The sequence below is a fragment of the Cuculus canorus genome, chromosome 1 (genome assembly GCF_017976375.1).
Source record: "Cuculus canorus isolate bCucCan1 chromosome 1, bCucCan1.pri, whole genome shotgun sequence".
Lineage (NCBI taxonomy): Eukaryota > Metazoa > Chordata > Aves > Cuculiformes > Cuculidae > Cuculus > Cuculus canorus.
In genome coordinates this window covers 197,113,401-197,132,179 of record NC_071401.1, presented here as the reverse complement: position 1 = coordinate 197,132,179, position 18,779 = coordinate 197,113,401, and the positions used below count along the sequence as shown (strand labels likewise).

At 35.0% G+C, this 18,779-nt stretch overlaps 1 long non-coding RNA gene across 2 annotated transcripts in view; it reads left to right on the top strand.

Annotated features, from left to right (window-relative positions):
• LOC128854094 (uncharacterized) overlaps positions 1-18,779 on the top strand; it is a 42,652-nt gene that overhangs the window by 14,705 nt on the left and 9,168 nt on the right. Inside the window, exon 1 of one of the 2 annotated variants that reach the window (XR_008452995.1) lies at positions 129-292. The exons of the other annotated variant lie outside the window; for it this stretch is intronic. This is a non-coding gene — a long non-coding RNA (uncharacterized LOC128854094). Of the gene's footprint in view, positions 1-128; positions 293-18,779 lie in introns of those variants that run through there. 2 annotated transcript variants of the gene reach the window in all.

Here is an 18,779-nt window from a genome sequence, read left to right as displayed (position 1 = left end):
GGTAATTTGCTGACAGATTTCATTGAACTTCTCCCTTCCTCAAGCCTTCAGAACTGTATTTCAGTCTTGCAAGTTCCATGCTGAACAAGTGTTCTGTGTTCCAAATTTCACAGATTGCTGCTGTGAAAGGCCAGAATTTGCCGTGGGTGAGCTCATCCATCTGGGAGCAAAGGGCCAGCTCCTCAGCTTGACGCACGCGGGTGACCTTCTTCAGAGGTTGTCTGGGTGTGACCAAGAGCAACACTTGGCCCTAGAAATCAAGAAAATAACTTTCTCCTCTGGACTGACACTGGTAATTGTCCTTTGCTCATACTAGAAATATTCACACTGCAGCCTAGCATTCATCAAAAAATTCTACAGTCCATTCTGCATTGAAAAAACCCTTTCTGCAGAATGAAACATCTGAGTTCATAATGTGTAAGCACATTTAAATACATTTAAACTTTTAAAAGTCAGGTAAAGATTTTACCTTTTAAAATGTTCACTAGAAACATTACCTTTTAATACAAGAACACAACAAATTTAATCATTTTCCTCAAAAAGAATCATTAAATTTAAATTGAGTCATGTAAAGTAGTGCGCTTCATGAAACAACTCTGATGGGATTAATAGCCAGAGACCACTAGAAATCTTCAAAGCTTGGAGCAGTTAGAAATCTAATTCTATTATAATCTCTCAAGTCTCTCAAACACCAGACCTCGTGTGGTCCTCCAGATGATCTTTTGATAATTCAAGGGATATTAAGAAAGTAAAACTCCATAATAATTTAAAGATGTGGCCTGTCCTTTCTGTTCAGACCATAGCCATTTCTCCTGTAACCGAAGCATGCCTTATATTGTGCAGAATAACTGCACAATAAGAATGCATGTTTTTATATACACAGCTAATTTTTCTCAAAATGAATAGTAACACTATTTCTGCATACAGTCATATTGTCGTACATATTGTCAGTACAGTGCAGACAAATAATAATCTGCATAGAAGTCAGCTATCTACGGTAAAAAAAAGAAAAAATCCTATACTTATAATTTAGGAAATATAAAACTCCCCCTTACCTGTTAAATTCACTAGATTAACTGACTAATTATATGGCTAAAAAGCAATAGTTTCATTCAGCAGGAACACTGATATCACCTTGATTCAAATATGTCTGTATTACTACATTCAATTTCTTTCTTTTCTTAGTGTATTGAATTCCTTTTTGAGTGTATAAATTGCATTCAGCAAAATTATTCAGCTGAAAGTATTTCATTATTAAATTGAAACATTTCTAATAAAGACAGTATTTCTCCTTTGAATCTAGGACAAAAGGAAGTTCTTAATACATTTCTGAAATCAAATGTTTCCATCATCCAAAATGTATTTTAATTTTAAAATTCTTCGCCATCACAGGGTTAGACTGACTGCAAATCACAATGTAATGCCAAAAGTAAAATGGATTTTACTGTTCTAATACTAGACTTTTAGCATCTCGAAAATGGTAGCAAACTGAAAAAGAACAGTGGCCATGGTTAAAATTAGTTTGCTTAGTGATACAGCAGTAAAATTTAAGCCAAACTTGAATTTAGAGCAATATCAGCCTGAAGACTTCCTTGTGCAGCATTTTTCAAATGAACAAATCAGTAGCAGTTGATTTTCCTGAAACAAATAATTGGAAGGAACATTTGCAGTGGTACTTATTGTCTGACTTAAACTGAAATATCGATACCATATTAACATTTTAACTTGGTTCTCGCTTTCTATAGCTGCTGTGTAGAAACCAGCACTTTCAGAGGACAGTTCATTTACTTAACTATTGACAGCAGTAGCAATTGAGTGTTACCCTAGAAGTGCTATGGGACACTCACATGCCCACCTTTGATCAGATGATTTCTTTCTATATCTTTGAAACAGGTTTCCAAAAACATAGAAAATGTAGGGCTGAGCATCCTGGTCCATGGTGCAAAGTGGACTTCCATAAGGTGTGGTCTGAACTAGACAAAACAAAGACTTATTTATGTACATTTTAGACTCAAATGACAGCAACTTCCAAATTTCAAAGCTCTTATTAAAAATGATACGGAGCAAACTTTCTCTCCCTCTTCTCTCCACTCACATTCGCCCAGTATCCAAACATCCTCCTGCTCTTCTTACTCTTTGGGACATCCAAATTTAGCTCCAGACTTGTGGTTATTAATAATCTCAATCAAAATGCTGGATTCAATTTTTCTTCTATCTCTTTTTCTACCTACCAATGACTTTCTGTATGATTCCATGTCCCACCCTGAGGTTTAGGCCTTCTCTATCTCTAGTTTTAAAAAGAAACAGGTGATGTTTTCATAGCTGAGCTGTATTAGAATTAAAAATAACCATGCTACATTAAATGAAGTCTTCTGATTTCTGATGTAATTTAATACACAGGAAAAATCTTTTGGATTAATATTTGTATGACTAGCTCCAGAACTGCTGACTGTGATCAGCTGTGTATCAGGTCAGGGGCTTTCATTTCTGGCTCTTTCCCATCTTTATTCTCTACTCTCAATCTGTTTTTAATGACCTGTTCTTTTTGTAAGTTTTAAACCACTACAAGTGTTTAAAAGGACATCACTTTGTAGTGGCGTAGTTAATAAAATTCAAACTGATTTTCAAGGATGCATAGGAATATGAGTTTAAAAGGAGAAAAATCAAAAAAGGAATCTGAGGGCTCATAAACTATTGTTTGCCATGTAAAGAATGAACAGGAAGTTGTTCTTCTCATAACTCCTCATAAAGTGTAATAACATAATCTCTAATACATGCTCCTCTGTTTTTGTAAAAGTTGTAACAGCACAATAAGACTGAAAACATTGTGGGTTTTCTTCTTCTGTATTTTTTTTTTTTTTAATTTCCACCAAAGAATTTGTAATAGCTTAATATAAGCCAATAGCCTAGCAGGTTGTACTCATATAAGAGGGGTCAGAGGTTCAGTCTAAAGTCTTCACTGTGATTGAAGATCTTTGGATGCGTGGCCCTACAATCTTTTCCAAGGAAATAAAATTAAATATTTCTCTAATTTTGCTATCAACATCAGGCATGTCTTTATTTTCTAATATCTCACTGAAATAAGGGATTAGTTTTATCTTTAATGTGAAATTGAGGTACGTAAGAAATGGACATATAATTAAAAACATTTCATGTTAGAATTTTTTTTGGAGCAAGAAATATTTTTGAAACACATTTAATAGTCTATCTATTCAACACAGAAATTTTCATTAAAAAATAATTCAGTTAAATTGACAAGTAAAATTTTGAAACCTTAGATAATGCTTTAAGGTACAGAAAATCAAATGTTTCAGATTAAAACAAGCAGTTACTTTCTCAGCTAAGTGTGCTTTTTGATTTAGTTAGATAAAATAGAACAGCAAAGAATACTTTGTGGTACAAGAACTGCCATTGACCACACTACCCTCAGAGAACATCTTATATGACTCCAAACATGTCTTTTCCATAAGTCAAATTAAGACTTTTAATAATTCATGAGCATGAGCTTTACAGACTACAAAAGAATTAAAAATTTGTGCCAAACTTGGATGTCAAGATAGTTACATTAACACGCTAAAATATCATGTTCAGTAGGCACTAAAAAGATGTCCAGTGTCTTAGAATTATGTAAAATTCTCTGAAAGCTTTATGGGCAAAATAGTTTAAAGGGATATGATTATAATTAATTACCTCTGGAACCATATATTAATACCAGGAATAACATACAAAATTCTGAATGAACATTGCTGTCTGTAAAATGCTGCTGATGTATGTATCTCAATTTTAATTAAAACCTGTCAGCTTTCCAGGAACTTCCCATCAAGATTATTTAACTCTCTAGACATCATTAATCTCAGACACTACAGTCCTTCAGTGTTGCTTAAGTTCACCGCTAAAGGCCCTATGACTCTAATGTAAGACAACCCTCAAGTATGAAAGTAATATTCAGAAAACACCTTTGCTGGCTATTCATATTTCGTGGAATGGAAAACACTGAAGAAAAATATTTTGTGGGGAAAAAAATAAATCAAAGTCCCCCAGTGCAGTGTGTGGTTTTGGGTTCCCAGATTCTTTTGGTTTGAGTTGCTTCTTCCTACTGGTTTTATCAGTAAAATATTCCTACTTATTCCTCTTAAAATTGTCCTGTACCCATCCACATATTTTCACCATAGAACAATTCAAAACAGGATTCAAATCACCACAGTGAAGAACTCACAAGAGTAAGTTGGCTGTCAGAATCTCACACATCAGAATCCTGTTTGTAACGGGGGAACAGAATTGAGCCGTGGACTTGCAAAATAACAAAGGCTAAAAGGGACGCTGGGAGGTGAGTACTGTGTGTATTGGGGTGCATTAGTGTGAAAGACAGCTGGCCCGTAAACTGAGTGGAAAGGCAGAAAACTGGCCCTGACGCAGCTAAAAGGAGAGGCAGAAAGATGAAGCCTGGAAGAATCCTGTGTGAGGAGAATTACCTGTTTTCAGAAAACAGGGAGAAGTAGTCAAGATGAATCAGGCAAGAACCATTACCAAACCTGGAGAAAGATAACATTTTAAAGCTATTACACTATGCAAATTTGTTTTCTTCTATCATTTTTCAGTTACCAATGCCTTAACAGTTTTTTCTTTTCTGCTGAATTGCAGTAAGCACTTGGGGATCTCACAGACATTGAAGGAAAAATCATAGATATGAAGTCTGGGTTTATTTCAAGTATAACTCATTTTTATTTGCACTCACACCTGCCATCAAAAAAGAGATGAAAAAGAACGTGCCAGACACACTCTTCTTTAGGTCTCTCATTTCCAGACACTCAATTCCAGCTTCTCAGTTAGTAGCTCTACCTCAAGGGCTGAATTTTAACAATACTCTTGTGGAAACATCTAGAGTTTACACATCTTCCTTCCTATGTTGCTTTACTTAACTTAGATATGACCTACTTGTATCTTTCAAACACTGAACATTTTCTTAACAGAATTAAAAAAAATAAAAAACAAGAAAAACTCAGATGACAATGCATAAACTCAACGCACAAACTGTTTCAGGATACTAATTTCTGACTGAATTACTAGCTAGGTGAATGTACAGTTATTGAGATACAACAAAATCTCGTAGCTCCTTCTACTTCTTTCCCACGTACTAGATTTTTCTATTTTGTCTTAACTCCTTAACTTCAATCAGTAGTGATTGTATTTGCTGTGTTCATTTTCTCCTCTGCCCTTTAATAAATTAGAGAATAAAGCAAGAAAACACAGCAGGAGAAAGCAGATACACACTATGGACTCAATTGTGAAAACTTCTCACTTGTTGTATTAAGGAATGTTTCAGAAGGAATAAAAAAAGGTCTTGATAATGAAAGGATTTGTGATATTGTTCCATGTTCAAAGGGCAGTACTACAACCTTGTATCAAGCACAGATGATTCTCTCCTTTGAACTTGTATGTTTTTTGGTGCTGCCATCTGCTCTCAGGGAGGACAGCAGGCTGATTTAATCCTTCTTAACTTGTAAGGTATATAGCACATCAGTGTCCTCCTGATTTTTTAATTTTATTGAATGTAGTGACATCTCCAACAAATTACACGCATATGGAAAATAGCGAACAGCCCTTAGAAGATACTTACAAACAGTTTTTTAGTTTACATTCTCAGTTCAACATTCATTTTGAGGATTTCATTTATTTTTTTCCTCCTAATTGTCACAGAATCATAATCCCTTTCATGGATGTCCATATATTAGAAAATGATAAATAGATCGCAGTTATCTCAGGGATAAGAATGATTTTCAATAAGTGTTGAACAGTTGGACAACTCTGCTGGAAACAGACTTGGTCTAAATCTATCCCAGATGTATTCAATCTGACACCAATTGTACAGAACTTTAGAAAACACTTCTTGTGGAGGTCTGCAGGGTTCAGCAGTGTTACCTCTTGGGACTTCACTGTATTACTGTAACTTTATTTGACATGGGCTCCACACAGAGATCATAAATCAGTGCAGAAGAGCATGGTGAAAGGAGATCTGGGATTACTTGGCTGACAGAGATAACCTTATTCCTGTCATTTTACCACCAAAGTCTATCTTTTTTCTTTCTTTATCAGAACTGGGTTTACCCAGAAACACGTGTGAGATGCTGGCATGTGTGGTAATGATGACAGAACAAATCATGCTTTCTGTAAGACTACCTCACAACTATCTTACTGGTTCATAAGAAATCACATGCAAAGCTACTTGGAAGGATTTCAGGGAAAAAATACCTCAAAATAGGGGATATTTTTGTATGTTGATTTGTGAATCTTCCAGAAAAGTAAATTTGCTTTTTTTCTATCCAAACTAAGGAATGTGCTTTTAAGAATGGGATTCTAAAAGACAGTCTATAATTAGATAAACTATCAGAAAAACTATCTTCTCCGCTAATGCTAGAGTAGAAAGGTGATGTACAGCAAGGCTAATTAATTAAATAAGGTTGGAGAGTTAGTAGCAGGAGCTGATTTGTTTAGCACAGTTAAGACATTCAGTGTTTTAAAGCTCACCAGGTAGGTTCTTGCTTCTGGGTAAAACCTATCAGGTAAAAAGACACTGGTCTATGTGTCAAAAATGTTGTGTCAGAACAATGGATGCAAACTTTATTTTGTGTAAATTCTTGCTTCTGACATTCTTTTTTTCAATTATTGTTGCTGGTGTCTGAATTCAGTAGCACTGAGTATTTTCTTACTATACCAATAAAATGCTTTTAATTCATCTTGCTAAAGGACATAAAAATAAGATAAATCCAAAAAACCAGCTTTTCTCAATTTGCAACTCAACCATTTTTTTGGAAAGTATTTCTTTGATCTTGCAGGTGATTTTTCGTTCAATTTATAGTGTTCATTCCAGCGCCTTTGACTTAATGTTTCACACATGCAGAAAGATACTATCTCAAATGCACAGAATTTCATTTAAACTCACTATGGGGATCAAAACCCATTAAGTTTTCAAAGAAGTATTTTGACAAATATGTTAACTTCTAAATCTAGAATGGGGGTGCTTCACAACTCTTTTGGTTTTTTTTACTGTGACATAAATGCCACCTATATCATGTAACCTGCAGTATCACAAATGAAACAAGTTAGAACAGGCATTGGGTAACTGACTAATATTCATTCAATAAGAAAAAGAAAAGCATGTATGAACTATAATTAGCCTTTTGGTATAATAATATATATATATTATATATATATTATTATACCAATAATATATATATTATATATATATAATAATAATCCTAAATGAGATGCTATTGGCTTTACTAGTTCTTTCAGGTATGAAAAACTGCCCACATAACATATATTGCTGTGCAGATTTGAGACTGTTGTGGATGTCTGGTCCTAAATTTACTTTAATATAAATGTTTGGTCTTCTATAAGACAACAAGCAACAAGGAGATTCCTTCCCCTCTTCTCGGCACTGGTGAGACATATTTGAAGTAATTCATCTAGTTCTGGGCTCTTCTCAGTGGTGCCCACAGACAGGACCAGAGTCAATGGGCACAAACTGAAACACAGAAGGTGCCATTTGAACATGAGACCACTTTTTTCACTATGAGGGTCAATTTCCAAGCCTCCATGCTTGGAAATATTTGGAAGCCACACAGACAAAGTCCTGGTCAGCCTGGCCTAGGTGGCCATCCTTAAGCAGGGAGACGGAACCAGATAACCCTCAGAGGTCCCTTCTATCCTTAGCCATTCTATGATCGTGTGATTCTGTTTGTCCCTCATTATATCGATATTTTATCATTATTTCAAAACTAACTAATTGTGATGATAAAAGTGGGGAATGTGTGCTTATATTTATATTCACATTCGTATCCATATTTGATGCCCATATGTACTTCTGCTACTCTAGCTACTTTGGTTATTCATTTCATTGTCCTTTTTGAGCTTAAGTACATAGCAAGGTTTGTAAGGACAGTTTGTTTTTCTATTGGATGAGCTTGTAGAAGAAAAGATGACCTTTCTAACACCTGCAGATGATTTGCAAGTTATAATGATGCCTGCTTAACTTCTCCGTGGGATATAAAGATAAAGGAAAAACACCTGAAAAGCCGAATTGATGGGCGTATTATTCCTTGAAAGAAACTATTTGTCTTCAGCCAATAAAACTAGTGTTTCCTTGAACAGTTTGATTTTCTAGCCATGAAATTTTCTTTCCAGGTGTCCAATGTATCTGACAATAGTAAAGAGAAAATGGAAATCTCTAGTCCAATAACTCAGTGAGTCAGATCACTACCAAAACCACTATCTATAGAAAAGAAGAGAGAAACCAGATTCCCAGACTTGTCTGCTTAGGGACATCATCCAGGAGAATTATTGCATTACAAATACATTGTTGCTGATATACTGGCATAACTCCCCCAAGAACTTTGTTTCAACATACACGCGGCCTTAATATTGTAATTTCTTTCCTCCAGTATAATTATTTCTTTGTATAAAGAGTAATTATTAAAAAAAAAGCTTCATGGTTGTAGGAGTGTGATTGTGCAGCAAAAATATCACTTAATTACACTAAACACCTAAAGATCTACCACACATACTTCTTTCTTTCAGATTCAAACCATTTAATGGCTGCAATGAGTATGTTTCTGATGGAATGGTTAACGGAAAAGTGGTGTAGTTGCCACACTGGAAGGACAGGATATCATCCAGAGGGGCCTGGACAGACTGGAGAAGTGGGCCTGTGAGAACCTCGTGAGGTTCAACAAGGCCAAGTGTAAGGTCCTGCACCTGGGTCGGGGCAATCCCATTTTCAGTACATGATGGGGCATGACATGCTTGAGAGCAGCCCTGCAGAGAAGGAATTGGGGTGCTGATCGATGAGAAGCTCAACATGAGCCGGCAATGTGTGCTCACAGCCCAGAAGGCCAACCGTATCCTGGGCTGCATCAAAAGTAGCGTGGCCAGCAGGGCGAGGGAAGTGATTCTGCCCCTCTATTCCTAAGGATGTCCGTAACAGAGGTTCAAGAAATGTTTTTGTTCAGACAACCACAAAGCTTCTACAAGTACAGGGAATATTTCAGAATTGTTTTTCTGTACCTAATAGCCTGTGAAGAGCAGGACAGATCTGGCATATCTGTGTTCTTTATACTCACCTATTCACAAAAAGCTATTGCGGATAACATAAATAGTTTTCCATCATTCTTTAGAGCAGGAAAACACAAACTACAAGAAATTATTTAGCTGTATTCTAGTGCCTGTGGTACTTTAGTTAGCAAACAAAGACAGATTTCATATAGAAGTATTTTATTATGGGAGCTGAACATCTCTCTGAGTCTGTAGATATGATAAATTCCCTGTAAATTTTACTGTGCATTAACAAACAACCTTTTTCACATCAGCATGTTAGTTCTTTGTTCCTAACATATCCCAGTGAAATGACAAAGAAAAGCCCTCAGTTGTGTTAGAAAGCTGTCACATAAGCAAAAAAAAAAAAATCTACAGATTATTCCTTGAAGTAAAATTGCATTCGAACTGTTTTCTTTTAAAATGCAATACCCTTTGAGAACTTGAATAGCATTTAGTCTTTTCTTTAGGTGTCTCATTGTACAGACTGAAAAATATTCCTATTACACGTGTCATGTCATGTTTTCCTACTTCTTTGTGAAACTGAAAGTAATCAAAAAACTGCAGAACTTAAAAATCCAGAAAATCAGAAAACCAATGGTAACTATAGTTTAAACCATAAATCAGTGATTTTCAAGCATGGCTCCCTGTTTACAAAATCAGCTGGTACAAAAACTGAAAAATTTGCAGTTGATTGTAGATTATTATCTGAACAGTCTTTCTGACATAACATTCATTTTCTTTATTTGTACTACAATACCATTTACAATTAGCATCACAAATACAACAAAGAAATTGGAATTCTTTTGGGGCCTGTGGTTTTGCTACTTTGGCATGAGAGCAAGCAAACATAGTAGAAACAATTTCAGTGTGACATTTGAAAGAAAAATAAATTTACAAGATATTTTCTGCTCCCTCTGCCATCTTTATACTCCCACATTTTTATCAAAAGTCTACTTCCTAGAGATTTTGTAGGCAAAAGGGAAGGGGTATATGTGCTCTACATATTGCTATGTACCACCACATAAACAGTCACCTAAAAAATAATATCCTATATTATAGTTATGAATTGCTAGACCAGTGAAAGGCCTTTATTAAACTTTAGGAAGAATTTGTGACTGTCTGCTAGAAGCACCTTAGAATTCATGTGTAAGGATTGTTGAGAATTCCACTTATTTCTATGTGGTTTTCCCCAGAAGTTTCATAAAATATCTGCTCTTATTCAACTGAAAGAGGCACTTCCTCTATTAAAGGTACATGTAGAGAACAAGTATTTGGGGTAGTTAAAGCAGCAATGCTACTATTTGTGAGGTCAACACTGACAGAATTATGGAGGCGATTTTGCCTGTATCTAGTATGACTTTGCTGCCTTCTAGCAGCTAGCACAGTGGGAACACTGCAGTTCACTGTCCATATTTCAAAAGCCATTAAAGTTCTCATTATTTCATTTCTCTCCACATGTTGGGTTACTATAAAGAAAAAGCAAACCAAGGATATAGTACTTCATTCACAAAGGTTATGTGTTCAGATACCATGTACAATGTAATAAACTCATAACACTTATTGCTTCTGAGTTGCACGACTAATCCATCGTGGACGTACAAACAGAAGTTTAAATTCAAATACTTTTATTGCTTCAGGAAACTCAAATAACTTTCCGGTTTTATGGGAGCACTCACTGCTCACTGCTGGCAAGAAATGAGACATAAAATTCCATTTATTGGAACAAGTGTTTCTCAGAATCATTGATAACAAGACCAGAATAGTAACTCTTAACCATGATTCCTTCTTTCTCAGTATTGCTCTTCTAACACTTATTTTGTATTTTAGAAAAATACAGATTGTATGGATATCACTAGATACCTTTGTACAGGTTTTCAGAAATCTTGGAGGGAGAAATTAATAGTAAAAGTGTAAACACTCAAAGAGTTACACAAAACTCTCTTAGAATGTTCAGGGAAGTTAAATAAAAGAGAATGTGAACTGTGCTGCAAATATTTCAACTATTGTACAGACGTGGACAGGTAAAGTTTCTGCTAACTAATTAACATTTATCTTAGAAAGACATTAATGACCTTCCTTCATACTAGGCACATAAACTTTGGGAGTAGGAGGAGGTAAATACATAGTAGAGTTACCCTTAACCAAGATAAGCAAAGAAATTATTGTGTGTGAGCTAGTGAGGTATTAGACCTTTTCACTCTTTAATTACATTGACATAGGAGATGGTTTAAGACAAACTGAACATAGAAGATTTCCACTTGTTTTCATGGACTCCTAATTTGACCTAACATAATGAAAAATGTTCAAATAAGTGCAGATACTCTCCTCTTAAACTTAGAGCAATCACATGAAATCTGAGCAAATTGTTCCTCAGCATTCTTTTTTTTAAGTTCAATGTACAACTGGAGATAATTTCCATAGCCCATTTGAGCAGAAATATCTTTTTATTCTTTTCTTTGTGGTAGGGCTTTTTTCCCTTCTTTTTGTTGCTGTTGCTTTGTTGTTTTTATTTATTTTGGGTCAGGTTTTTTTCCCTCTTGGCAAAGTGATAGTATCTTTGAACTTATATTGAAAGAAGATGTAACTTCAATTGGATATGAAATGTGTTTGACTGGAAGCCACAGTATAGTCACAGAAAACCGTGCTGGTTGCCACAATTAATTGCAGGTTTTTGAAATTTACCCTGGTAAAACAAGGTCACATATGTTTATGCTGAGTATACAGATTCTGAATGTGTAGGCTTAGAAATGTTAAGAAAATAACAACAACAAAGTAAATTAAGATGTTTTAAAAGAAGCAGGAATTTTTATGTTACATGCTAGTAGACCTTTCAAATAAATGGTGAAGGCAATGTTCCAGAATTAATTGAAAAGAGAGAAGAAAAATTTGATTATTAGACTCCTTATTCAAGAATGTTTATAGCCTCATTGTTCTCTAAAGATTAAAATTTGGATATGGTACAGAATTTCTGACTTTACTGATCTAATCTTGTCCTGTAATCAATGAAAATGCTCCCAATTTTATGTCCTAGTTTTAACTAAAGAATTTAAATAGCTCATCATTTGAACACTGGTTTAGCTATTGTATTAATTCACCTCTTAATTTTTTCATCACACTTGTAAGTCAGAGGTTGCATTTTCTATTTTTAAGGGATTTTTCTGAAAAGGTAAACCAAACAAACATATATCACTGACAACTGAATGCCTGATGTCAGCCATTGAAAAAGTTTTGTAAACATTTTTTCAAGTCTCTATTCTTTCCTAAAGTTCCTTAGACTGAATGGACACCTCAAAGCCACTCATTCAGTGAGGTGGCAGCCCAGAAAAAAAGGATCCAGGATCTAGATCTAGCTGTGAAAAATAATTACCCCAGACCAAGGAACCTGCTGTTTGCTTGTGTGTTTTGCCATTAAAAAGTTATTACACTCATATTAGTTGTTCACTTGACACCACAATGATCTCAGTGTGCTGGGGTATTATATTAACAATCCATAGGGCTTCCATTATTGATAGCCTAAAAAGAGAGACTAGAGGTAGGGCAGGAAGCACAGTTCCTTCGTGGGAAAGACGGCAAGAAGAGAGAGTTTCAATTTACAAGAATTAACATAAAAAGGTCTCATCTCCAACTAGGTTTTTATAGATATCTTTTTTATGAGCTTATACATGTCGTCATAATGCCTGAAATACACTCTTTCACTGAAGAAATGTTACCTTACCGTGTTCATTCTTCTGTGATTATTCTGTGCATCCCTTTCTATCTTCTTCAGTCAAATGAAATGTTAAGAAATCACTCTTCTTCCCAAATAAAATAATTGCACTCAACTTTGTTTGACATAAGGAGTTCTGGATGAGGTTCTAATCTTTCAAGTACTCATATATTTAGTTAGGTTTATGAAGAATATTGCTGAGCTAGTTATGACTAACTCTATATACAAAGGCAAATGTATGGGTGAGCCTTTACAGAGTTGGGAACAGTTTTATTTGAGTCTGAATTGTGCATTAAAAGAGGCTACTGATAATTATAGTAAAAAAAACTTACAGTATAATAATGGAAACAAATTGAAAAGCACTTGTAAGATTAGAATTACACAGTGTCATCTCATAGCTAAGTGCAAAATAAAGAATCACCAGAAAAAAAATGAAACAAAATCCAAAAGAATTAATATAGAAACCAAACAAAAGCAATTACCATAAATTACATGCTCTCTAAAAGGAAAAGAAAAAGATTTTTCTACATACTCAATACCAGCATAGGCCAGACAAAAGTCTGGGAAAAATCTGAAGAGGTGTCAATAAATGGAAATAGAATAAAAATATTTATTGTAATATAATATAATAAAATAAATATTTTGCTTTTCTCTACTTTAGTTATAGAAAGCCTGTATTGTAAGGCAGTTACTCCTTGTGATGTCTCATTTTTTATTTTTACTATGTCAGCATTCCCATTCTTTTTCAGAGTGATTTCTTCAGGATTTTTTAAATTATATGAAATAAAATATCTTATGTGCTTCTGATTTTTCATGAAGTGTGTAGTCATGATCTTCCGCACATTTTTGGTGTGCCAGTGGGATACTGATTTCATACTGTTTCTCAGCCTGCTTTAGAGACTTCCTGAAACAAGACAGAATGAGGAGCATGAATCAATTATAATATATGGTTTTAATTTTCTTTTGTGAACAACTCTTTGTATTGCAACATGAGTTAAAAAATGTATGTCACACCATTAGAAGGCATCACATTTGCAGAGTGAGAGGTTGCTAGAGTAAAATTAGTAGCATGCTTTAAGAAAAGAGCATATGAAAGCTATGTTCGTGCTTCTTGGACAGAACAAAAATATAATATTTTTTAAAATAGAATTGTAGCAATTTAGCTGGCTGTATTATTTTCTAAAATACCAGTTGGACAAATGTGTATGAGAATTTCCAAACTAACTATAACTTCAGTGTTAAAAAATAAGTCAAAGGGACTTTACATACCAAGTTTATTTTCCAGAAATATAGCTCAGAGACCAAAGCTATTCATCCATCTCATGTTAAACCTGGCACCCAGTTCTTTTGTTTGACAAATTTTTCTGCCAGACTTACCCACTTCCTCGGCATGTTGCTAAATATTGAATTAAGGCATAGCTGAGTACTTGCCTATCAGTTAATTTCCCATGGTGCAAACTACTATGGACTCGTCTCCAGGGTATGAGTCCACGTGCAGGAATTACAAGGCGTTCCACAGCATGAGTAACCAAGTGACCTGTAACAACACATATGTTGTTTCCACATGTTTCTGGAATACTTTGTCCAGCTGTCTCAATGCATACATTATGCTGGGAGACAGCTGGCCAGCCTTCTGAGAAGCAAGCTGAAGCACATAGCTGCTCTCTTCTGACCCCTTATATACATTGTGCTACCCTGAAAAAAAACCCGTGGTACTCAGCTTGTCATTAAATGAACCCCAGGATGGATAGGCTTTTTCCTCCCAAGCAAAAGGAAAAACTGAAGGACTTCTTGTGTTAAAGTACTATTAGCTGCATAGAAAAAAATAAAAAGACAGGGAAACATTTGCTATTCAGAAAAGGATGAACTCTATTCCCACTGTGAATGTCAGTAGAACTTGAGTGACGAAGGCTTGATTTGGTCTAAAACTTGGAAACTAGTACCCTTAAATTCTGTATTCAGCTCTAACACTCATTTAAGCTCGGCAGTGGGCCCAGTCATGTAATTTAAATGACCTTCATTTGAAACGTCAAATAAACCGTGAGAGCTGGTGCTGCTTACCTTTGTGACATGTTGTAAGAGCATTTTTTTTGGCACTTCAATTAGGTAGGGATCACTCCAGAATATTAATACTATTAATGCATGTAACATGCCTTTGTTGCAGAGGAGGAGAGGCATCATTCACCTCTGTTTTAGAATGAAATTGTAAGAGGCTTTCCTGAATTCATGCTTTGTTTCTAAGTTAGTAGGTCAGTCTTCAATACCTTTAATTCAGGTTTGAACCAGATTACCTCAGCATTGAAACCTTCACCTTTTCTACAGTGTCAGGAGCCTTCAGTGCCAATAGCTCACACATGACTATTCCATTTATGCTTTCCCATTTGTTTAAACATAGTGTTTTAAAACCATTTATTCTGTTCATTGAGGGCAATATTGAGTACATTTTGCTTGGCTTCACTTTATATCTTGCCACTTTTCCCATGTGTAATAGCCTTTCTATAAGTAATCTATAAACCATGCACTGAAGTCTGTATTTACACTCCTCCAGGAATGTTCTGAAAAGACTGTAAAATATAGTGCCAGGGATTCAAATTTCAAGGGTGATAACATATAGTATTCAGTGTTACTGCCCTGTAATTTACTCCAGATAGATATGGTTAGACCTTTATACATGGCTTACCTGCTGATATGCTATGTCCCATATTCATGTCTCACAAAATTATAATTGGGCAAAATAAGCAATTCTATACAAATACATACAAATCAATGGCATCATAATCATACATCAAACAAGGTCTGTCTGTAGCAGATTCAAAGTATCACTGACTATTCCTGTGTTTACATTTTTATATGGAGTAGTTTACTGTCGTGCTCTTTCAAATAAGAAAGTATTTGAACATAAAATATGAATTGCTCTCTGCAAAAAATTGAAGCAACACAAAGGAAAAATAATTTATTAAAGGTCAGCATTTCAGCATTTTTCTGAGACTGCAGCATGCTGAGTGCCTTAGCCCATCTAAGCAGTATTTAATATTCAGCCACATGCTGCGACTTCAAGTGTATTATTAACTTCCCACCCTTTCATTGTACTACTGACTTGTTTCACAAAAAGATGTATATCTGCATATTCTAATTATATTCAGGTACAAAGCTTACTGAAATCAGCGAGAGCCTTCCAATTGATTTCTACTGATGCTGGATCAGACTGATCTGTGGCTGGATTAATTTTCAAGATGAATTTAAAAATATACCAAATATATAAAATCAACCTTTTATTTAGCTACAATTACATCTTGAGGATAGTAACAGTCTACAGTGTATTTCCCAGGAGAGCTAAAGTATATTATCCCCTGGAGGCTGCAGGTGCTGCCCATTCTGAAAAAAAATGCTGATAAATCTCCTGCCTGTTTCCATAATATCAAAATCCAGATGCTCGTAACAGTTTAAAACTCACTTTTAGCGGTCTTCCTTTTTCTTTGAAGTTTGTTTCTAAGCCTTCGTGAGCTTGTATTTCTGAATTTGGTTAACAGAACACAAAAACTAAAATAAATTAGAGCAGAGAAATAGAATAGCTGTGCAATGAACATGTCTTAAAAAGATATCCAAGTGCTATGTTAATCATACAGTGAATCTAAATAAATATATATACCTAATTTTGTATTTTTGTAAGCGTAATTTGATTATGATTTCTGACTATGAGACTGTAAGCCAGAAACTCTCTGGAATACGGTTAATCACTCAGGTCGTATCATTGGTAGTAGTGAAACTAACAGCACATAGCGGGGTTTCAGACGGTAAACGAAGATTTCAAAACATTTCCTGGGTCAAGTCACAACTATTGTGCCATTCTAGTAACACAAAGACAGATTGCTTATTTTAGCTGAACTTGGAAAGCGATAGGTGTCCTTGGTTTTGTTCTCTTATTTAGTTGCTCTTCCACTTCAAATTTCTGAAGATGACAGAAACTGGATAAATTCTGAAGGCACCTCAAATTCAAAATCAGGAAGGCAAACAAAGGGACAAATGGGCAGGACTGAAATATGTTTATTTTACATTTATTTTTGTATTATGGGAGAGCATTTTTCTCATCAAAATAATCATATAGCATCAAGAACTTTATATGCGATAATGACATATGGGAGTTAAAGAAGTTAACTGTGCATAGTGTGCCTGGGTGGTGGCCAACATGAACTGAGCAATAGTTTCAAGCGTTGATATGAAAAAATGTATGAGCAAAGAATTGAACAGAAAGCAGATGACTTTGTTTTAGAGATTTCTGCAGATGGAGAACAGGAAAAGCTGTTTGTTAGTCTCTCATACATCGAAGGCTACTGCATTAGCTCTGTATTGTTGGACACAATTTTACTACGAACTGGAGGAACAAAACCTGTTAACGAAGCTATAATAGCTGGTCAAGACAGGCCCTGGAATTAGGAGCAGTGCGAGGGGTGATAGAGCAGTTAACAGGAGCAGAACAGCTTAAATTGGATCTCCTTTCTGCGAAGATTTGACAGCCCCAAAGTGTCACTGAGGTATTATCATAGGAAGGGGGAAGGAACCAGCTGTCTTAGCAGTTGCCTCATCAAAGAAGACTGTGAAATGGCATCAGTTATGCATGAGAATTAGGTATTGTGTGCTGCTTTGTTTGTGGTTTTGTTAAGGCTTTCTTTTTTTCCTTTTCTTCCTTTTATGCTATTAAAAATTATGAAACCAATGGAAATAAACGGAGAAAATAAATTCACTGGGAAGAGAATGCATATTACATTTTTTATAGTTTCTGGAAAATCTAGACAATGTTTTTTTTAATACAAGTTTTACATATGAATGAAGCTCATGTGTTGCTACCAGTCAGGAAAGTTATTCTTCTGAAAAGTTATTATAACTGATATGAACCACTCCTCATCTACTACATTGCCAAAATGTGTTATATCTTTCAAGAAAATAATCTATAACTGAAAGTTTGTTTTTTTTTATTTGCTTGCTCAGATAAATAAAATACAGGAGTTACCAGTATGGCTATAATACAGTATAAATCCACTCCAGAAGCCTGGTTTTGACCTGGACTAATTGCCGTAAGGAGAAAGAGCTTATCTGGCTTCATCTGACACTATGTTTTATATATATGTGTGGTTATTGATGGTATAACTGTTTCTCTCAATGAGTCATTTCCTTCCCTTTTCTCATATTTTTTTCTCACTCAGCTTTTAAGGATTACAAAAAATAAGACTATTAAATGACACTCCTCAGAGCAATTTACCACACACTTGACCAGTCTTGTACCATTTTCTGAACTAGTACAACCTGAACTAGAGCAATATCCTTCCCTCTCCTGTCCTAGAAGTCTTATGTCTTTAGTGTTGCCTATATCTGCATACACCGAAAAAAGTAAAACCCACATCACAGGGAGAATTACTGGTGTCTTGGAATGGGGGTTACTCTTTATTATTAATCTTCATGGCAGTAGTACATCAGCAGCATGAAAAGAGATGATCTATGTCTGGATGTACTATATTTCAGATGAGACAAAAAACTAGTAAATATTCTATAAGAAATGTTTCCAAAAAAAATATATGTGGTAAATCAATCTTTATGTTCTCTTTGAAGATCATCCACAGCCTTATAACTTGCTCAAATGCAAACAACAATGACTTTCATCCTTATTTTAACATGTGCAGAATGATACCGTAAATTTTACATGCAAAGATTTTTCTGAAAAATCCTGAAACTTGTACGCAATTGGAAAAAAAACTCAATTTTACACATTTTCCAGGGGAAAAAACAAACAAATCAAACCAAACCAAACCAAAACTAGTGTACTTTAATTTTGAGTTGCTGTGGAAGAAATCTGTTTCATAAGTAGATTTGAAATATCTTCAGTGTAAGTATAATGCTTCATTATGATGGAAGATTGACTTCAGTAAAGCCTTTGACACAATTCCTCACAGTATTTCACTTAAGAAACTGGCTTCCACTGGCCTGG